This window comes from Ranitomeya variabilis, chromosome 4 (assembly GCF_051348905.1).
Source record: "Ranitomeya variabilis isolate aRanVar5 chromosome 4, aRanVar5.hap1, whole genome shotgun sequence".
NCBI classification, from domain to species: domain Eukaryota; kingdom Metazoa; phylum Chordata; class Amphibia; order Anura; family Dendrobatidae; genus Ranitomeya; species Ranitomeya variabilis.
Window position 1 is genome coordinate 606,786,985 of NC_135235.1, and position 21,390 is coordinate 606,808,374.

General features: G+C 42.7%; 1 long non-coding RNA gene, 1 other non-coding gene and 2 pseudogenes across 2 annotated transcripts in view; 1 reads left to right on the forward strand and 3 right to left on the reverse strand.

Annotated features, from left to right (window-relative positions):
- Window positions 1–21,390, forward strand: part of LOC143769239 (uncharacterized) — a 281,786-nt gene that overhangs the window by 160,876 nt on the left and 99,520 nt on the right. The window lies entirely within an intron of this gene.
- Window positions 4,721–4,906, reverse strand: LOC143771322 (U2 spliceosomal RNA). The gene has a single exon (XR_013215081.1). It is a non-coding gene; the product is annotated as a U2 spliceosomal RNA (small nuclear RNA).
- LOC143770686 (U2 spliceosomal RNA) lies at window positions 10,990–11,190 on the reverse strand (annotated as a pseudogene).
- LOC143771304 (U2 spliceosomal RNA) lies at window positions 17,172–17,384 on the reverse strand (annotated as a pseudogene).

The window sequence follows — 21,390 nt, forward strand, 5'->3', positions numbered from 1 at the left end:
CTTTCGCATCATCCCAACATTCCTTCCCATCCAGACTCTCAGAAAACTTTACACCCAATACCTTGATAGGCCCTTTTACTTCATTCACACCAACATCCTTACTCAAAGATCCTCCCCCAAAACTCTTACATTCACTCTTCTCCCAATTAACTTTAAAAGCAGACGCACCACAAAAAATAGACACTAACAATTTTACCCGCCCCACTGAACATTCCGAATCACATAATACACACACGTCATCCATATAGCCACTAACCTTCCATTCCCTACCCCCTCCACCCGGCACTTGTACACCCCAAATCACCTTATCCTTTCTCAACATACACAGCAATGGCTCAATAGCACAAATAAAAGCCACAGGGGACAAAGGGCACCCCTGACGCACACCCGAAAAAACATTCACTCTCCTCCCAACAGAACCATTCATCAAAACACAGCTATAAATATTCTTATATAGACTTCTCACTCTCCCAACAAACTCAGCCGGAAAACCCATTTTAAACAACACTCTAAACAAAAAACTATGCGACAACCTATCATACGCTTTTTCAAAATCTAAACTTAACAAAAACACACCTCTCTTGCGACTCTTACAATCCCACAAACAATCCCTCAACATGCACACACACTCATGTATACGTCTTCCAGGCACCGCACAACACTGTTCATCCCCAATCACACTCCCTATCACATCACGCATTCTGTTTGCCATTATTTTTGCATAGATCTTATAATCGCAGTTTAATAACGTTATCGGTCTCCAATTCTTTATATTTCTCAGATCACCTTTCTTTGGTATTAACACAACCATTCCCGCACGCATACTCTCAGCTACCTTCACATTTGCCCACATATATTTACAAACTTCCACAAAATCCTTACCAATCACCTCCCACATCACTCGATAAAACTCTACCGGAAGACCATCTTCCCCCGGCGTTTTATTTAACGCCATACTATTCATCACCTTCCATACCTCATCATCAGTCAACTCACTCATCACACTCCCTTTCTCTACCTCACTCAACTTATTCTCTAGCACACTCAACACTTCATTTTCCAAATTTCCATCCCTCCACTTCACCGCATACAGATCCTCATAAAACTTTGCTACTTCCTCACACATATCCTCCCCACATACTTCCCTCCCATCAGCCCCACACAGCACATTCATACTTTGTTTCTCCCCAAAAACCTTCTTGAAAAAAAAACGTGAGCATTTCTCATCATGCTCCAATCTATCAACCTTAGACCTAAAAACAATACTCCTTCCCCTCTCCATCAAAAATTCATGAATTTCCTTTTTAACCAACAAAATCTCCTCCTCCACCACCACTCCTCCTTCCCTCAATTTATATAAAAAATTTAAACGCGCATTTAAAGCTTCAAATTTTTCTCTCTTAATTGCAGCAACCTTATAACCTAAATCTTTAAAGAAAAATTTGGTCTGTTTTTTGACCCAATCCCACCAATCACACACATCCCGAAAACCACTCTTACCCTTACACCACTCTTTATATTGTCTTGCATACATCTTTCTCACTTCCACATTCTCCAACAAGCTACTATTTAATTTCCATAAGCCCCTACCAAACACCCCATTTACATCTATATCCACTTCACATGACACACACACATGATCTGAAAACAAAACATTCTCCTGCTTATAACTAATAGAAGCCATATTTTTGGAAACAAAACAATAATCCAATCTAGATTGTATTTTTCCACTCTCAGAAAAAAAGGTATTCAACAAAGGATTCACCTTACACAAACGCTGCATATCTCTCAACCCAAAATCACCAACCAAATCTAATAAAACCTTTCCAGACACATCCACATTCGCTTTCCCCACATCACAATTCATATCACCCACAATCACCACAGGCATTCTCCCCGGCACAAAAAACTTAATTTTTTCAAATAAATTTTTCCGCTCATTCTTATCCACCGGTGCATAAACATTAATAACGCAAAATTTAACATTTCTATACACAAAATTTGCTAATATACACCTACCCACCTCAATAACCACATAATCATTCAAAACAACCTCCCGCCCCTTTACCAAAAATCCCACACCATCATTCTTATTACATGCACTCCCCGACCATACAGATGCCCCATAAGGCCATTCATCCCCTTTCACACCATCCACCACCCCACACTCTTGCAAACAAAAAATTGATGCATTTTTCATAGCTAAAAAATCAAAAATTGCAGCCCTTCTGCACCTATTTTTAAATACTCTCACATTTTGAGAGATTATAGTGAAAACCATACTTAAAAAGGTCCAAGCACTATACAAAAACAGAAAGCCTTTGACTTAAGTCAAAGCTCTAAAGACAGAGGAAAAAAAACTTATGCATAATTCCAGACAATTTTAAACAGTCCCCCCACCATCGTCCTCCGCCATCTGCAGTGAGTGGCTAGTTTCCGACCCGCTGGCCTCTCCACTCTCACTCCACCTTGGCTTCTTGACACCTGCTTTCCTCTGAGGTGCCACACCTTCTTTTTCTTCGTCACTTTCCCCACCACCCTCCCTGTGACACTTTTCACTCCCTCCACCATCATCCGACCAAAACTCTTCAATAACCTCCGGGTCTGAAAGATGTTCCGAACTTTCCACAGTTTCCATACATTCCGCAACATCTTCAGCGTCCCGAAGCTGCAACATGTCCGGGCGCTCCCCTCCTACCGCCCCTTCAAAGCCTTTTTCCACTTTCTTCAATTCCCTTCTAAGCTCCTTCTCCAAATTCTTCTTATATCCAGCAGGTGCCAGGAGAACGTCATCAGGAGCCTGAGAGGCAAGATATTCCCTCCGCCTCCTCTCCTCCCTCTCCACTCTGGCAGTCTCACGCTTCATCCGCTCCGCCATCCTCCTCCTTTCCTCCTCCTCCTTCCATTCTTTATCCGATTTCCTGGGCATAGCCCTCGGACAATCCTTGAACATGTGATCTTCGCTACCACACATATCACAGGACTTGGGTCTCGGGCACTCGCCCGCCACATGTCCCTCCCTTCCACAATTGCGGCAACACTGCCCTTTTTTACATGTAGCCTGCACATGGCCAAAGGAAAAGCACTTCCTGCAAAACATGGGCTGCCCTGCATAAGACAGGAAACCCCTATGTCCCGCCACGGAGAAGTTCGCCGGAGGATGCCTGAAGCCTCCCACACTCTCGGGGTCCTTCTTAAGTTTCACACGAAACTTATACTTACAGTTGAAAATCCCCAGACAGTTCACCTGCCTCTCTCCTTTCCGTACATATTCGCAATACCGCGAAAGGAAGCCCTCCAGTAAAGCTGGGTCCGTAAAAGGGTTATACACAGTTACCCACACAGTTTTCTCTTGCAGCCCAAACAAAGGCTCAAACTCTATTCCTTCCAAGAAGGGATCTTTAGAATGACTCCGCAGCCATTCAAACACATCAAGGCAGACATTTTCTTCTACAAAAGTCACATCATAAGTCCCTTGCCTAGGAAACTCATTGACGCTGTAGAAATCCCCTCGCCTTGCCCCAGCTTTACCTTCCAGAAGATCCTGCACGACAAACTTCACGGTATTCCTCTCAGAACTCCTTGCGTCCACTCCAATTCGGATGGTGTTCCTGACGAAATTCATGCTTCCAAATAACTGTCGGTATAAACCACAGATGACGCAAAATCCTTTGCAAAAAGGCCTGGATTCCTCCAGATAACTCGCACCAAATTCAGCTGCAACCAAAATGATCGCAGCCAAAAGGCCGAGAAGCGATACTGAACCCGCTGTGCCCCGTGGGCCGCACCAAGGCCCACCACCAATACCCATTGTGGAGACAGAGCAAAAGATTGCCGCCGCAGGGAGGACATTTTCAGAAACTCTGGAGGCCTTCTCAATGACAGTTCTGCTGTCAATGACAGTTCTGCTGTGTATGTGTGTCTGTGTGTGAGAGACGGAGAGTGTGTGTGTCTGTCTGTCTGTCTATCTGTGTGTGAGTGTTTGTTCAAGCTGTGCAAGACGCGTTTTGAATCTGCATAACTCCGCCTACTTTGACCACACCCTCCAGCCAGCCCCATTGTGACAGCACATGAATGTTCCGTGCTAAGATTCTATCATCTACTGCGGGCAGCGCACCTGGTTGGTGAAAAGCATTAGAATGCTCACACACACACACACACAGGTGTAGATGGACAAGACAAGCCTATTCAAGATCAGCACAGGCACCATTTTTACTTATTTTTTTCTTTTAAAAATGCATATAATACAACGCATTGAAAAGCCGGTGGTCCACAAGAGGGAGACAATGTTTCAAAAAAGAATTCCTGCGGTCAGAAATGCAGTATGTATGGCAGAACTACTCATTGGATACTTCAATTTAAATAGCAAGTGCTGACAGACAGCAGGGGCCTAGTTTGGTAGCCGACACAGTATATTTGCAACACTGTAAGAAAGGCCTAAATCTTAACACACCTGTTGCAGCAACCAGTAAAGACAAATTGATTGATTGATTGATTGATTGATTGCATATTGAATGCAATGCAATGTTTGACAGACATAGGTGAAAGCAAGGCCAGGCAAGGCGCAGAAAATGTTGCAATTGGCCAGGAGAAATCAAACAAAATGCTACACTTGGCCTGAGAAAAGTGCTTCTTTGACCCTGAAATCAATTCACATAAAGGGTTAAAAGACAACTCGCGCTGATTTCAATTCAATCTGTTTTTAGAAACTGGATCAGAGAAGGAGTGCACTGGTCCCGGAGATACTGCAATAACGGGTCAATGCGTGGAGTGGACAGAGCAAGCTCTTCTTCCATCTCCCTGTTCCAAAAATCCATTTAATATATGGTCCCCAAATAGGGGACGTATCAGATATTAAACTGATAAGAACAGATTTTTTTTTTTTTTTTTTTTTTTTTAAAACCATTCAGGTTGTTTTATAAACAACAGTATGTAAGTCTTCCAAAAACCATCATTGTTGTTGTTTAAATATAACTCATCATCATGGTTATTCTTTATTTAATAGTTCAGAAATTTTCCATAAACAGGAACAGAAATCAAGCATATAATTACAATAATGCACTCTTTAGGGTCCTGGAGCTACTGGTACTTCACCAGATAATGCCATTTTAAGACCTTCCAGATGCCTTCAGCGTCCAATCCTTCTCCACCTCTACTCTTGTCCCACTTGTATATCACATATAGTCTAGATAGAATTATCCTTATGCAATCATTTACAGGAATCATTTTTCTTTTGAATAATCCCAAATTCCTCACATCCCATAAGCTTTCCATTACACACACCATTATCAACCATAAAATTCTTTCATTCATCTTACCACATGCCCCCATTCCAAACATTGCTACCTTCCAGTTAATGTAACTCACACCAGCTAGTTCTTTACAAAGACCACCCACACCTTTCCACACACTATACGCATAATCACAGTCCCACATCACATGTCTCACAGTTTCACTCGCACCGCATCCGTCTCTTGGGCATACATTCGTTCTAATCAAGTCCCTTCTTTTTTGCACCTCTCTTACAGGCAGTATATCATGCATGGCCATCCATACTACATCCTTCTGTTTATTTGACATTCCACATGTACCCAACTTTTTCCATATATCCGTTCCCTCATTGAAACTCAAATCCTTGATGTCACATTCAATCTCATTTGCTCTCATTTTTTTCCTTACTACTTTTGGTTTTTTAAACTCATTCATAGACACAGCCAACAAATCATTCTTCCTAATAAAACTCTCAATCACCTCATACCACACAGGACACTTAAAGGCGACAGGCACTCTTCCATCTCTTTTCACCCAACATAACCCATACAACATCCATCCAGCCATATATCGCACCATATATGCACCTTTGTTTCTTTTTTCCATTAAGACTACCACTGTTTTAATATAATGGAGGTTCAAAAAAATTCCAATGTCTGGAAAATCCAGACCACCGTTCTCATATGTTTTATATAGATGTTCTCTTTTTAATTTCTCCATTTTACTACCCCAAAAGAATGTAAATATTAATTTTTGTACTCTTTTTATTTTGTTGTATGGGGATGGAAAAACTCCAGCCACATACAGTAAAATGGGCAGTATCACTGCCTTAATTATGAGTATCTTCCCATTCAGTGTCAGGTCACGCATACGCCAAAAATTCAACTTTTTCTCTATCCTTAAGCCACACTCATCCCAGCTTTCTGTCCCGCTTAGATCCTCATTAAACCATACACCCAGCACTTTAATTGGACCTTCCATACATGTCACACCGTCCATCCTAACTCTACTGTCACCAAAACATTTAAAACAGCATTTATCCCAATTTACCCTAAAAGCAGACGCACCACAGAAAAAATCCAATAATAACTTCACTCTACTCATTGACGCAATACTCTCACTCACAATCACCACATCATCCATATATCCTAGTACCTTGGCATTCATTCCTTTACTTCCAGGTATTAACATTCCTCTTATGAGTTTTTCTCTCCTAATCATACATAACAATGGTTCAATCACACTGATAAACAATACAGGGGACATAGGGCACCCCTGTCTGACTCCAGACCTGATCAGTAATTTATCACTCAACCATCCATTCACTAAAATTTCACTCGACACCTCACCATACAGACATCTCACACCATCTAAGAATTTTTTTGGGAAACCCATTTTTTCCAACACTTCAAACATAAACACATGCGACACTATCGAAAGCTTTCTCAAAATCCAAAGCCAACACCATGCACTTCTGTTTCCTATCTTTACAGTCACCCAGTACATCTCTCAACAACATCAGGTTATCATTTATACATCTCCCAGGCACAGCACATACTTGGTCATCTTCCACAACCTTACCAATTACTTCACGCATACGATTCGCTAATATCTTACTATAGACTTTATAGTCCGAATTTAGCAGTGTAATTGGCCTCCAATTCCCCAATTTTTTCCTTTCCCCTTTTTTATAGATGAGCACAACCACACCTTCCTTCATTGATTCACACAGTTCTCCATTCTCCCACATATACTTACATACTTCTGTCAGATCCGAACCCATGCACTCCCACGCTTTCACATACAATTCAATTGGTAGCCCATCTTTCCCTGGTGTTTTATTTTTCTGAGCACTAAACACCACCTTTTTAACCTCATCCAGAATCACATCATCACACAGGTCCTCACATTCATCATTATTTAATTTTTTCTCCATGCTGTCTAACACCTCAGTCATCAATCCAGAGTCAATCCATTTTTCTTCATACAGTCTACCATAGAAACCCTTTACCTCTTTCATCACACCCTCCCCAGTTACACTCTCATCATTCTCATCCAATAACTCATCCATGTCCGTTTTTTTCCCATTCATTTTTTTGAAGAAATATCTGGTACATTTCTCATTTTTTTCCAGATGTTCTATTTTAGTCCTGTACATTATTTCTTTTCCCTTTCTCTCAATCAGACATTTTAGCTCATTTTTTGCTTGCACTAATAGGTCATCCACATCAATTCCAGACATACTGCATTTTTTTAGCCATTCAATCCGCATATTTAAATCTTTGAATTTATTTCTATACATGGCAGCTTTTTTGTAGCCCCATTTTCTGAAGAATTTTTTTATTTCCTCCTTTACCCAATCCCACCATTCCAACACGCATGCAAACCTATTTTTACAGTATCCCCATCTTTCATACTTCTTCTTAAAATCACTCATCACTCTTTCATCCTCCAGCAGCCTCACATTCAGCTTCCATACACCCCTGCCATGCACAAACCTCCCCTTCTCTTGGAACAGACCCCTCAAGTACTCGTGGTCTGAAAAAGGGACAGAACCTTGATCAAAATTAAAACACTCCAGATTTTTGGAAAAAAACATCCTGTCAATCCTTGACTCAATCCCCCCTCTGTCTGCCCTATATGTAGGTGGTGGATTGTCTGAACTTACCATTGCGGCATCTAAAAAAGAAAAATCAGAAATTAAATGAGATAATTTTTTCCCGGTTACATCACCGCTATCATCTGTGACACAGTTAAAGTCACCAACAAAAATTGTAGGAATCTTTCCTGGTAAAAATAAAGCTAATTTCTCTAGCAGAGCAAGACGCTCTTCCTTACCGGTAGGACTATATACATTCACCACTCTAACCCGCAGCCCCCTATACTTAATAACCGCTATAACACACCGCCCCACCTCCACCACTGTATAACTGTCCATACAGTACTGCTTGTTTCCCAGCAGGATCCCCACACCATCATTTTTATTTACATGTGACCCAGACCATATGTGCTGTCCATGAGGCCAGTCCTGGTCATTCGGAACTTCCGATAATCCGCACTCCTGCAGGCAGTAAATGTCCGCTCCCAGATTTCTCAGATACTTCAGCACAGTAGCCCTGCGTCCTTTAGATTTAATCTGTCTCACATTCAGGGATACGACATTAAGTGCAGCTTTGGCAGCCATGTCAGCACTTTTTGATAAAGGTTTTTACAGACACTCCACTTCTGTGTCAGCCTTCTCCTTCTGGAGGCAGGCAGGCGGACAGGTAAACGCTGGGAGAAGGAACCCCCTCTAAAAAAGCCATGTCAGGGGAGAAGCTGATGGCAGGGTACTCCCTGTCACTGATGGGACTTGCACTGCTCTCCTCTGCATAATGGTATGACAGACGGGGCTTCTTCACAGCTTGGCCAGTGTCCTCATCTGCGGACCTCCCTGCTGCTGTGAAGTCCCCCTGCTCCTTCACTTCACACTCACTGTCACTGCCATCCTCCTCCTCCTCTGTCTGCACTGTGTCCCAGGAGACCTGAGGTGTTCTGTTCACCTCCATGTCTCCCTCCCCGCAGGCAGAGAGATGTCCTGGGAGCTGTGAGCTGAGCTCCGTTTCTAGCTCCGCCCCCCGTGACACCTCCTGTGCAGTCACAGATTCCTCAGCCTCTGTAGCCACGCCCCCTGCTCTCTCCTCAGGCTGCCTGTCTGTGTCCGGAGCTCTGGGTGAGTCAGACACAGCTGGCTGCTGATTACCTGAGGGGAGCTGATTACCTGAGGTAAGATGATTACCTGCAGCTGCAGGGGAGATTTTCTCCTCAGAAGAAATGGCTCCTGCTTTGCCATGAGGTCGACTTTCCTGCAGAGCATTGCCACCAGAGACTGTAGGGCTGGCAGACGCTACCTGGGCATACAGCCTGGCTCCAGCAGCACTGTTTGCCCTACAATCCCTATACATATGTCCTGCCTCCCCACAGCCATTACACACTATGGGGTTGGTGCAGTTTTTAGCAAAATGTCCAGGTAAGTTGCACTTTCTGCAGAGCATTGCAGTGGGGCAGTTATCCACAATGTGTCCATACTCATTGCATCTCCTGCAGTAGAAGGGGGCTTCAGGGAAAAACAAGTACCCACTATCCCTCCCAATAGAGAAGTTTAGAGGGGGATAATGGATCCCCCCAGGGCCCTGAGGGTCCACACCAAAACGGACAAAGAATTTGTGCTTTCCAGTCCAGAGCCCAGACTCCATGCTGATGACTCTGTGGGCGTACTGGACATAGGAGCAGTGTCTTTTAAGGAATTTCACTATTTCCTCCAGGGGCACAAAGGGATTGTGCATGAATACTACTAGGGGTATGTCCCCTCTAGAATAAAGGACAGTAAAAGTCAGTCCTGTGAGTAGGGCATTCTCAGTATGGTCTCTCAGTGCTCTGTATAAATTCTGGCAGGCTCCAGCAGATGAGAAAATAAGTACATACCGTCCATCCTTCCTGAACTCCTGTAGGCAGACAATGTCCTCCTTCTTCACCTTCAGCGTATCATACAGGATCATATTTACCAGGTATCCCAGCGAGAAATGCATCCTCTTCTCCTGCGCGACATCAATGCGAAATCCATTACGGACCCGGGCGTCTCCGGTCCCTGCGAAGCGGACTACCACTCCCATCTTCTTTAAGATCGCCTTCTCTTTCCTCCACTCCTTTCTTAAGCCATATAGTGACTAAAACCAAGGCATACTACACTTGATCTTAGCCAAAAGGCCGAGAAGCGATACTGAACCCGCTGTGCCCCGTGGGCCGCACCAAGGCCCACCACCAATACCCATTGTGGAGACAGAGCAAAAGATTGCCGCCGCAGGGAGGACATTTTCAGAAACTCTGGAGGCCTTCTCAATGACAGTTCTGCTGTCAATGACAGTTCTGCTGTGTATGTGTGTCTGTGTGTGAGAGACGGAGAGTGTGTGTGTCTGTCTGTCTGTCTGTCTGTGTGTGAGTGTTTGTTCAAGCTGTGCAAGACGCGTTTTGAATCTGCATAACTCCGCCTACTTTGACCACACCCTCCAGCCAGCCCCATTGTGACAGCACATGAATGTTCCGTGCTAAGATTCTATCATCTACTGCGGGCAGCGCACCTGGTTGGTGAAAAGCATTAGAATGCTCACACACACACACACAGGTGTAGATGGACAAGACAAGCCTATTCAAGATCAGCACAGGCACCATTTTTACTTATTTTTTTCTTTTAAAAATGCATATAATACAACGCATTGAAAAGCCGGTGGTCCACAAGAGGGAGACAATGTTTCAAAAAAGAATTCCTGCGGTCAGAAATGCAGTATGTATGGCAGAACTACTCATTGGATACTTCAATTTAAATAGCAAGTGCTGACAGACAGCAGGGGCCTAGTTTAGTAGCCGACACAGTATATTTGCAACACTGTAAGAAAGGCCTAAATCTTAACACACCTGTTGCAGCAACCAGTAAAGACAAATTGATTGATTGATTGATTGATTGATTGCATATTGAATGCAATGCAATGTTTGACAGACATAGGTGAAAGCAAGGCCAGGCAAGGCGCAGAAAATGTTGCAATTGGCCAGGAGAAATCAAACAAAATGCTACACTTGGCCTGAGAAAAGTGCTTCTTTGACCCTGAAATCAATTCACATAAAGGGTTAAAAGACAACTCGCGCTGATTTCAATTCAATCTGTTTTTAGAAACTGGATCAGAGAAGGAGTGCACTGGTCCCGGAGATACTGCAATAACGGGTCAATGCGTGGAGTGGACAGAGCAAGCTCTTCTTCCATCTCCCTGTTCCAAAAATCCATTTAATATATGGTCCCCAAATAGGGGACGTATCAGATATTAAACTGATAAGAACAGATTTTTTTTTTTTTTTTTTCTTTTTTTTTATACCAACTCAGATAGGCAGAGCACAATGCTCAATCAAATCAGCTTAAAAAAGCTTCAAATGATACTCGCCTTCATCACACATGGTATATAGTCAGAAAAAAATAAAATCATAACAAAGAACACTAATTAAACTTCACAAGAAATCTCCACTTCTTGAATTTCCAAACGCCTTCAGCATCAATAGCACTTCCTCGTTTCTGGTCCCACAGGTAAATCACATACATACGTGACAGAATCAAACTCAAACATTCATTAACAGACATCTTCTTCCCCTTGAAAACTAACAAATTCCTCGCATCCCATATACTTTCAATTACACATACAACCAACAGCCATAAAATCCTATCCTTCACCCTACTACATGCACCCATTCCAAACATTGCAAGCTTCCAATTAAGATACGATACTCCAGCCAATTCCTTACAAAGACCACCCATACCTTTCCATACAGCATACGCAAAATCACAGTCCCAAACCAAATGTCTAACATGCTCTCTCGCACCACATCCATCCCTCGGGCATACCTCAGATTTAATTAAATTCCTCCTCTTTTGCACATCCCTAACAGGCAAAATATCATGTAACATCATCCAAACAATATCTCTCTGTCTATTCGTCACACCTTCTATACTTAGTTTCTTCCACATCCCAGGCACCTCTTCACCTCTCAATCCATTAATATCACATACAACCTCATGCTCACGCACCATCCTAACAACTTTTTTCTTTTCCCTAAAATCATTCATACCAACAGACAACAAATCATACTTTCTAACAAATTTCTCAACACAAGCATACCACAACGGACACTTAAAAGCAACTGGTACACTAGCATCCCTTTTCACCCAGTTCAAACCATACAACATCCATCCAGCTGAATACTTCATCATATAAGCAGACTTATTACCTTTCCCCAAACATACTACAAACATTTTCACATAACTAATCCCCAAAAAGAACTCAACACTCAGAAAATTCAAACCACCATTCACACATAACTTATGCACAGACTCCCGCTTCAATTTCTCCATGCGACTTCCCCAAAGAAAATTAAAAATCAATTTCTCAGTTTTCCTGATTTTTATAAACGCAGTAGGATACACATTCCCAACAAATAACAAAATAGGCAAAATAACCGCCTTAATAATCAGGACCTTCCCAGTTAGAGTCAATTCTCTTAACCTCCAAAAATTCAATTTACGCACCACTCTCTCCCCACACTCATCCCAACTTTCATTTCCCTTTAAGTCATCATTGAACTTAATCCCAAGCACCTTCATCGGACCATCCTCACATTTCACACCATCCATCCTAACCTTCCTATCACCAAAACATTTAAAGGAACTCTTAGCCCAATTAACCCTAAAAGCTGAAACACTACAGAACAGACTTAATATCAACCTCGCCCTACTCATTGCAGCCATACTCTCATTCACTATCACCACATCATCCATATAACCCAAAATTCTAACATCCTTCCCACCACTCCCAGGAATCAACACACCTTTCATAACCTTATCCTTCCTAACCATACACATCAACACCTCAATCACACTAATGAACAAAATAGGGGACATAGGGCACCCCTGACGCACTCCAGACTTAATCCTCACTTTATCGCTCAAACACCCATTCACCAAAAATTCACTCGTCACATTACTATACAAACTCCTAACACAGCTCACAAAATTCCTAGAATAACCCATCTTGGCCAAAACATGAAACATAAAACTATGCGACACACGGTCAAAAGCTTTTTCAAAATCAACAGAAAGAACCAGACACTTCTGTTTACGACTCATACAATCTCCAATCACATCACGCAACAAAACCAGATTCTCAGTCATACTTCTCCCTGGCACCGAACACACCTGATCTTCATCCACCACACCACCAATCACTTCCCTCATCCGATTAGCCAACAACTTGCTAAAAACCTTATAGTCAGCATTTAAAAGCGTGATAGGCCTCCAGTTGCCCAAATCCTTCCTATCACCTTTCTTATACACCAGAACCACCACTCCTTCTCTCATTGAATCACTCAACATATTCTCCCTAAACATATACTGACACACTTCCACCAAGTCAGCCCCAATCGTATCCCATTCCTTCACATACAATTCCACAGGCAAACCATCTTTCCCAGGAGTTTTATTCTTACTAGCAGACATAACCACTTTTTTAACTTCATCCAACACAATCTCATCATCCAATATTCCACGCTCATCCTCTCCCAGTCGGCCATTTAGACACCCCAACACATCACTCATCATCTGGTCATCAAACCATTTTTCCCCATACAACTCCTTATAAAACAGCACAACCTCATCCATCACATCTTTACCACTTACACACACGCCTTCACCATTCACCACCTCATTCATATCCATTTTCTTACCAAACACTTTTTTAAAAAAGAACCTTGTACATTTCTCATTTTTCTCCAAATGCTCAATCTTAGAACGGAAAATAATTTCTTTACCTTTTGCCTCAATAAATTTCTTAATTTCATCTTTCACCTGACACATCAAATCATCCACATCCACTCCAATTGTCCTCAACTTTCGTAACCACTCCAATCTGACACTTAGCTCATTAAATTTTGCCCGATTCATAGCAGCTTTTCTCCTACCCCATTTTTTAAAGAAAATACCAATCTCACACTTCAACCAATCCCACCACTCAAGCACATTCATAAAATCACTTTTTTTATTCCTCCATCTTACATACATCCTTTTAAAATCACGCATAATTCTTTCATCTTCCAACAAACGCACATTAAGCTTCCACACACCTCCACCATACACAAAATCACACTTACCTTCCAACCGTGCTCTCAAATACATATGATCTGAAAAAGGGACATCTTCCTGCTGGAAATCCCTACAAACAATATTTGGAGAGAAAAAAATACGGTCTATTCTAGACTCTATACCTCCCCTGTCAGCCTTATAGGTCGCAGGAGGAGGTTTACCAAGGATAACCTCCGCAGCATCCTGAAAAGAAAAATCTGATACAAGACTCTTAAGTCTTTTACCTGTGACGTCTATCTTATCCCCCTCCGTCACACAATTAAAATCTCCAACAAAAATTACTGGTATTTTCCCAGATAAAAAAACACACAATTTCTCAAAAATCTCCAACCTCTCCCCCTTATCTACCGGTGCGTACATGTTAACCACCCTCACCCTCCAACCCCTACAATTAAGCTCACATACTACACACCTTCCTGCCTCCACCACCGTGTAACTCTCTACCTTAACCCCTCTACCATTCACCAAAACCCCCACCCCAGAATTTTTATTACATACAGACCCAGACCACACACTCTGACCCAAAGGCCAAACGTTGTCATTTAAGGGATCAGAAATCCCACATTCCTGAATGCAGTACACATCCGCATTCAGGTTACTCAGGTAGTCCAATATTGCCACTCTCCTGGGTAGAGACTTAATCTGCCTCACATTTAGTGACAATATGCTGAGAGTATGTATAGACACCATTTGTCAATTTGGGGACCCAAAGTGCGACAACATAACCACCTATGCATTATCCTAACCCTTCTGGAGGGAGGACGTTTGACGTGCAGAAGTCGAGGATCGCACCTTCCCCTAAAAAAGAGTCACCTTGGGGGCCAGATGCTGTAGGATACACCCGAGCCGGACTTATACTGCAGTCACTCAAGGGAGAAAAGGATGACTCCACTCTTTTCTTCTTCTTGACAGAAGAACCTTCCTCCTCATCAGAGCTAGTATCCTTCCGTTGAAAGCCAAAATCCCCCTGACCTTCCTCCATCTCAGGGTCTGACACTTCCGCACTCCAATCCAGATTTGGTGTTTTTGACAAGTTTATCTCCTCTTCCCCCTGCAATGTGGCCGCCATGCCAACCTCCGGGTCCTCCCCCAGGGATACCTCCATACCTCCTTCCCCAGTTACAGTCTCAGTATCGCTGTCATCTGAGGCAACAGAGACAGCCTGCTGTACTGGAGGCTCAGGTGCCAACTCCATATTGCCTCTTTCATTAACGCGAACCCTCTCAGGGAAACACTCCTGTGCCTCCTCCTCATCCAGGAAAGCCGCGGTGGACAGCGGTGCAGACGATGGCATACCTGCTGGAGCCGGAGACCTATGTGCACTCCTCCTCCCTGCTGCAGCTGCATAGGAACCTGGGCGTGACTTGCAGTCTCTGAAAGAGTGCCCCTTCTCTCCACAGAGGTTACAGACAATGGTGTTTTTACAATCAGAGGAGACATGGCCCTCCTCATTGCATTTCCTGCAGATAGTGTCTATGTTGCAAGCTTCTTGTGTATGCCCGTACCTCCTGCAATGCCGGCAAAACATAGGTGCATTAGGGAAAAAGAGATAACCTCTCTCCCGACCAATTGTAAAATTCAAAGGAGGATAGTGGATACCCCCTGGCTCATCCGGGCTTTCACGAAACGTGACCATTAGTCGGTATTTCCCCGACCATAAATCCTCTTCATTCATAACTTTAACAGCAGCTTTACAGATGGAACAATGCCTTCTTAAAAAGGCGTAAATCAACTCCAGCTGTACATGTGGGTTGTACATGAAAATTGTCAGAGGTATCTCCTTAGCACCATACAAAATGACAAAAGACAGCCCATCCAGGTATGGATGCTCCAGGTTCCTTTTCAGGGACTCGTACAAATTATTACATGCAGCCATCGAAATCAAAACAAGGTTATACTTGCGCTTAAACTGCTGCAGGCACAGAATCTCCTCTTTCCTCACACCGAGAACTTCAAACAGGACCTTCCACACCACAAAGCTGAGATTGACGATTTCTTCTTTTCCTTCCTCCACATCGATCTGGATTCCGAATTTCACACGAGCCTCTCCGGGCCCTGCGTAACGAAGACGTCCCATGATCGCTAGTCGTGTCCTCTGGTCAACTCCCTAAAGCAGCATGTGGCTTAAGCCGTAAAACGGCGATGCCACAAGGCCAAGAGTCAACGCTCAGACAGCCATCCGGTAAGACCCACTACAGATCTTAGCCAAAAGGCCGAGAAGCGATACTGAACCCGCTGTGCCCCGTGGGCCGCACCAAGGCCCACCACCAATACCCATTGTGGAGACAGAGCAAAAGATTGCCGCCGCAGGGAGGACATTTTCAGAAACTCTGGAGGCCTTCTCAATGACAGTTCTGCTGTCAATGACAGTTCTGCTGTGTATGTGTGTCTGTGTGTGAGAGACGGAGAGTGTGTGTGTCTGTCTGTCTGTCTGTCTGTGTGTGAGTGTTTGTTCAAGCTGTGCAAGACGCGTTTTGAATCTGCATAACTCCGCCTACTTTGACCACACCCTCCAGCCAGCCCCATTGTGACAGCACATGAATGTTCCGTGCTAAGATTCTATCATCTACTGCGGGCAGCGCACCTGGTTGGTGAAAAGCATTAGAATGCTCACACACACACACACACAGGTGTAGATGGACAAGACAAGCCTATTCAAGATCAGCACAGGCACCATTTTTACTTATTTTTTTCTTTTAAAAATGCATATAATACAACGCATTGAAAAGCCGGTGGTCCACAAGAGGGAGACAATGTTTCAAAAAAGAATTCCTGCGGTCAGAAATGCAGTATGTATGGCAGAACTACTCATTGGATACTTCAATTTAAATAGCAAGTGCTGACAGACAGCAGGGGCCTAGTTTGGTAGCCGACACAGTATATTTGCAACACTGTAAGAAAGGCCTAAATCTTAACACACCTGTTGCAGCAACCAGTAAAGACAAATTGATTGATTGATTGATTGATTGATTGCATATTGAATGCAATGCAATGTTTGACAGACATAGGTGAAAGCAAGGCCAGGCAAGGCGCAGAAAATGTTGCAATTGGCCAGGAGAAATCAAACAAAATGCTACACTTGGCCTGAGAAAAGTGCTTCTTTGACCCTGAAATCAATTCACATAAAGGGTTAAAAGACAACTCGCGCTGATTTCAATTCAATCTGTTTTTAGAAACTGGATCAGAGAAGGAGTGCACTGGTCCCGGAGATACTGCAATAACGGGTCAATGCGTGGAGTGGACAGAGCAAGCTCTTCTTCCATCTCCCTGTTCCAAAAATCCATTTAATATATGGTCCCCAAATAGGGGACGTATCAGATATTAAACTGATAAGAACAGATTTTATTTTTTTTTTTTTTTTTCTCCCTCAGATGGGGAATTTCACGGTCTAGAAAACCATAACCGAAGAAACATACCCAAACAGCTGTGTCAAAATTCAAACACAAAAAGCCGTTCCCATCATCATCGGAAAAATTTTCTTTCTTTTTTCAAAATACATATTTACACAACAGGAAAAAACAATCAAGAAGTATTAACAAAATATCTCCACTTCTTTACCTTCCAAATGCCCTCAGCATCAAGCTCTCCTCTCTTCTTCACCTCCCACAAATAACAAACATACAATTTCCCCAAAATCACCTTCACACAATCCCTAACTAAAATAGCTTTTCTCTTGAAAACATACACATTCCTTACATCCCATAACACTTCCTTTATACACGCAAGCATTAACCACAACACTCTTCCTCTCTCCCCATCACACATTCCCAAACCAAACATGAACACCTCAAAAGTTAACAGACTCACACCACCCAATTCATTACATAAAGGCCCCATTCTTGCAATCACATTCCTAGCATACTTACAATTCCAAAAAACATGTATCACACTCTCACTTCCACCACAACCCTCTCTCGGACACATCTCACTTCTCACCAAACCACGGTTCCTTTGAAATTCTCTAACAGGTAACACTCCATGCAATGACTGCCACACAATCTCACTCTGTCTGTTTGTCATACCATCCATTCGTACCCTCTTCCACACCTCCTGTACATCCGACCCTCTAACCATATTTATTCCACACTCCATCTCTCTACACCCAATCATCCTATACACAGCCTTCTTATTACTCAACAACCTAATATCCACATCACACAGCTCATACTTCACCAAGAATTTATAAACCCACACATACCATACAGGCACTTCAAAAGCCACCGGACACCGCAAATCTCTCTCCCACCACTTTAAACGAAACAAATAAACCCCAAACAAATATCTACACATACATGAATATTTTCCATCCGCCCTAATCATCCTCAACACATACACCACGCTATTTACACCAAAAAACACTTCAAGGTTAGGAAAATTTAAACCACCTTTCTCCAAATGCTTCATCAAAGTTTCTCTCTTAGCCCTCTCCATTCTAGAATTCCATAAAAAAACAAACAATACCCTATTTAACCCCCTCAGACACATATGCCCTGGTGGAAAAACCAGAGCGATATACAAAAAAATAGGCAGCACCACACTCTTTATAATCAAAATTTTCCCAAAAAAGGTAAGGTTTCTCAACCTCCAAAAACACAACTTCCTTTCAACTTTCTCTTTCGCATCATCCCAACATTCCTTCCCATCCAGACTCTCAGAAAACTTTACACCCAATACCTTGATAGGCCCTTTTACTTCATTCACACCAACATCCTTACTCAAAGATCCTCCCCCAAAACTCTTACATTCACTCTTCTCCCAATTAACTTTAAAAGCAGACGCACCACAAAAAATAGACACTAACAATTTTACCCGCCCCACTGAACATTCCGAATCACATAATACACACACGTCATCCATATAGCCACTAACCTTCCATTCCCTACCCCCTCCACCCGGCACTTGTACACCCCGAATCACCTTATCCTTTCTCAACATACACAGCAATGGCTCAATAGCACAAATAAAAGCCACAGGGGACAAAGGGCACCCCTGACGCACACCCGAAAAAACATTCACTCTCCTCCCAACAGAACCATTCATCAAAACACAGCTATAAATATTCTTATATAGACTTCTCACTCTCCCAACAAACTCAGCCGGAAAACCCATTTTTAACAACACTCTAAACAAAAAACTATGCGACAACCTATCATACGCTTTTTCAAAATCTAAACTTAACAAAAACACGCCTCTCTTGCGACTCTTACAATCCCACAAACAATCCCTCAACATGCACACACACTCATGTATACGTCTTCCAGGCACCGCACAACACTGTTCATCCCCAATCACACTCCCTATCACATCACGCATTCTATTTGCCATTATTTTTGCATAGATCTTATAATCGCAGTTTAATAACGTTATCGGTCTCCAATTCTTTATATTTCTCAGATCACCTTTCTTTGGTATTAACACAACCATTCCCGCACGCATACTCTCAGCTACCTTCACATTTGCCCACATATATTTACAAACTTCCACAAAATCCTTACCAATCACCTCCCACATCACTCGATAAAACTCTACCGGAAGACCATCTTCCCCCGGCGTTTTATTTAACGCCATACTATTCATCACCATCCATACCTCATCATCAGTCAACTCACTCATCACACTCCCTTTCTCTACCTCACTCAACTTATTCTCTAGCACACTCAACACTTCATTTTCCAAATTTCCATCCCTCCACTTCACCGCATACAGATCCTCATAAAACTTTGCTACTTCCTCACACATATCCTCCCCACATACTTCCCTCCCATCAGCCCCACACAGCACATTCATACTTTGTTTCTCCCCAAAAACCTTCTTGAAAAAAAAACGTGAGCATTTCTCATCATGCTCCAATCTATCAACCTTAGACCTAAAAACAATACTCCTTCCCCTCTCCATCAAAAATTCATGAATTTCCTTTTTAACCAACAAAATCTCCTCCTCCACCACCACTCCTCCTTCCCTCAATTTATATAAAAAATTTAAACGCGCATTTAAAGCTTCAAATTTTTCTCTCTTAATTGCAGCAACCTTATAACCTAAATCTTTAAAGAAAAATTTGGTCTGTTTTTTGACCCAATCCCACCAATCACACACATCCCGAAAACCACTCTTACCCTTACACCACTCTTTATATTGTCTTGCATACATCTTTCTCACTTCCACATTCTCCAACAAGCTACTATTTAATTTCCATAAGCCCCTACCAAACACCCCATTTACATCTATATCCACTTCACATGACACACACACATGATCTGAAAACAAAACACTCTCCTGCTTATAACTAATAGAAGCCATATTTTTGGAAACAAAACAATAATCCAATCTAGATTGTATTTTTCCACTCTCAGAAAAAAAGGTATTCAACAAAGGATTCACCTTACACAAACGCTGCATATCTCTCAACCCAAAATCACCAACCAAATCTAATAAAACCTTTCCAGACACATCCACATTCGCTTTCTCCACATCACAATTCATATCACCCACAATCACCACAGGCATTCTCCCCGGCACAAAAAACTTAATTTTTTCAAATAAATTTTTCCGCTCATTCTTATCCACCGGTGCATAAACATTAATAACGCAAAATTTAACATTTCTATACACAAAATTTGCTAATATACACCTACCCACCTCAATAACCACATAATCATTCAAAACAACCTCCCGCCCCTTTACCAAAAATCCCACACCATCATTCTTATTACATGCACTCCCCGACCATACAGATGCCCCATAAGGCCATTCATCCCCTTTCACACCATCCACCACCCCACACTCTTGCAAACAAAAAATTGATGCATTTTTCATAGCTAAAAAATCAAAAATTGCAGCCCTTCTGCACCTATTTTTAAATACTCTCACATTTTGAGAGATTATAGTGAAAACCATACTTAAAAAGGTCCAAGCACTATACAAAAACAGAAAGCCTTTGACTTAAGTCAAAGCTCTAAAGACAGAGGAAAAAAAACTTATGCATAATTCCAGACAATTTTAAACAGTCCCCCCACCATCGTCCTCCACCGTCTGCAGTGAGTGGCTAGTTTCCGACCCACTGGCCTCTCCACTCTCACTCCACCTTGGCTTCTTGACACCTGCTTTCCTCTGAGGTGCCACACCTTCTTTTTCTTCGTCACTTTCCCCACCACCCTCCCTGTGACACTTTTCACTCCCTCCACCATCATCCGACCAAAACTCTTCAATAACCTCCGGGTCTGAGAGATGTTCAGAACTTTCCACAGTTTCCATACATTCCGCAACATCTTCAGCGTCCCGAAGCTGCAACATGTCCGGGCGCTCCCCTCCTACCGCCCCTTCAAAGCCTTTTTCCACTTTCTTCAATTCCCTTCTAAGCTCCTTCTCCAAATTCTTCTTATATCCAGCAGGTGCCAGGAGAACGTCAT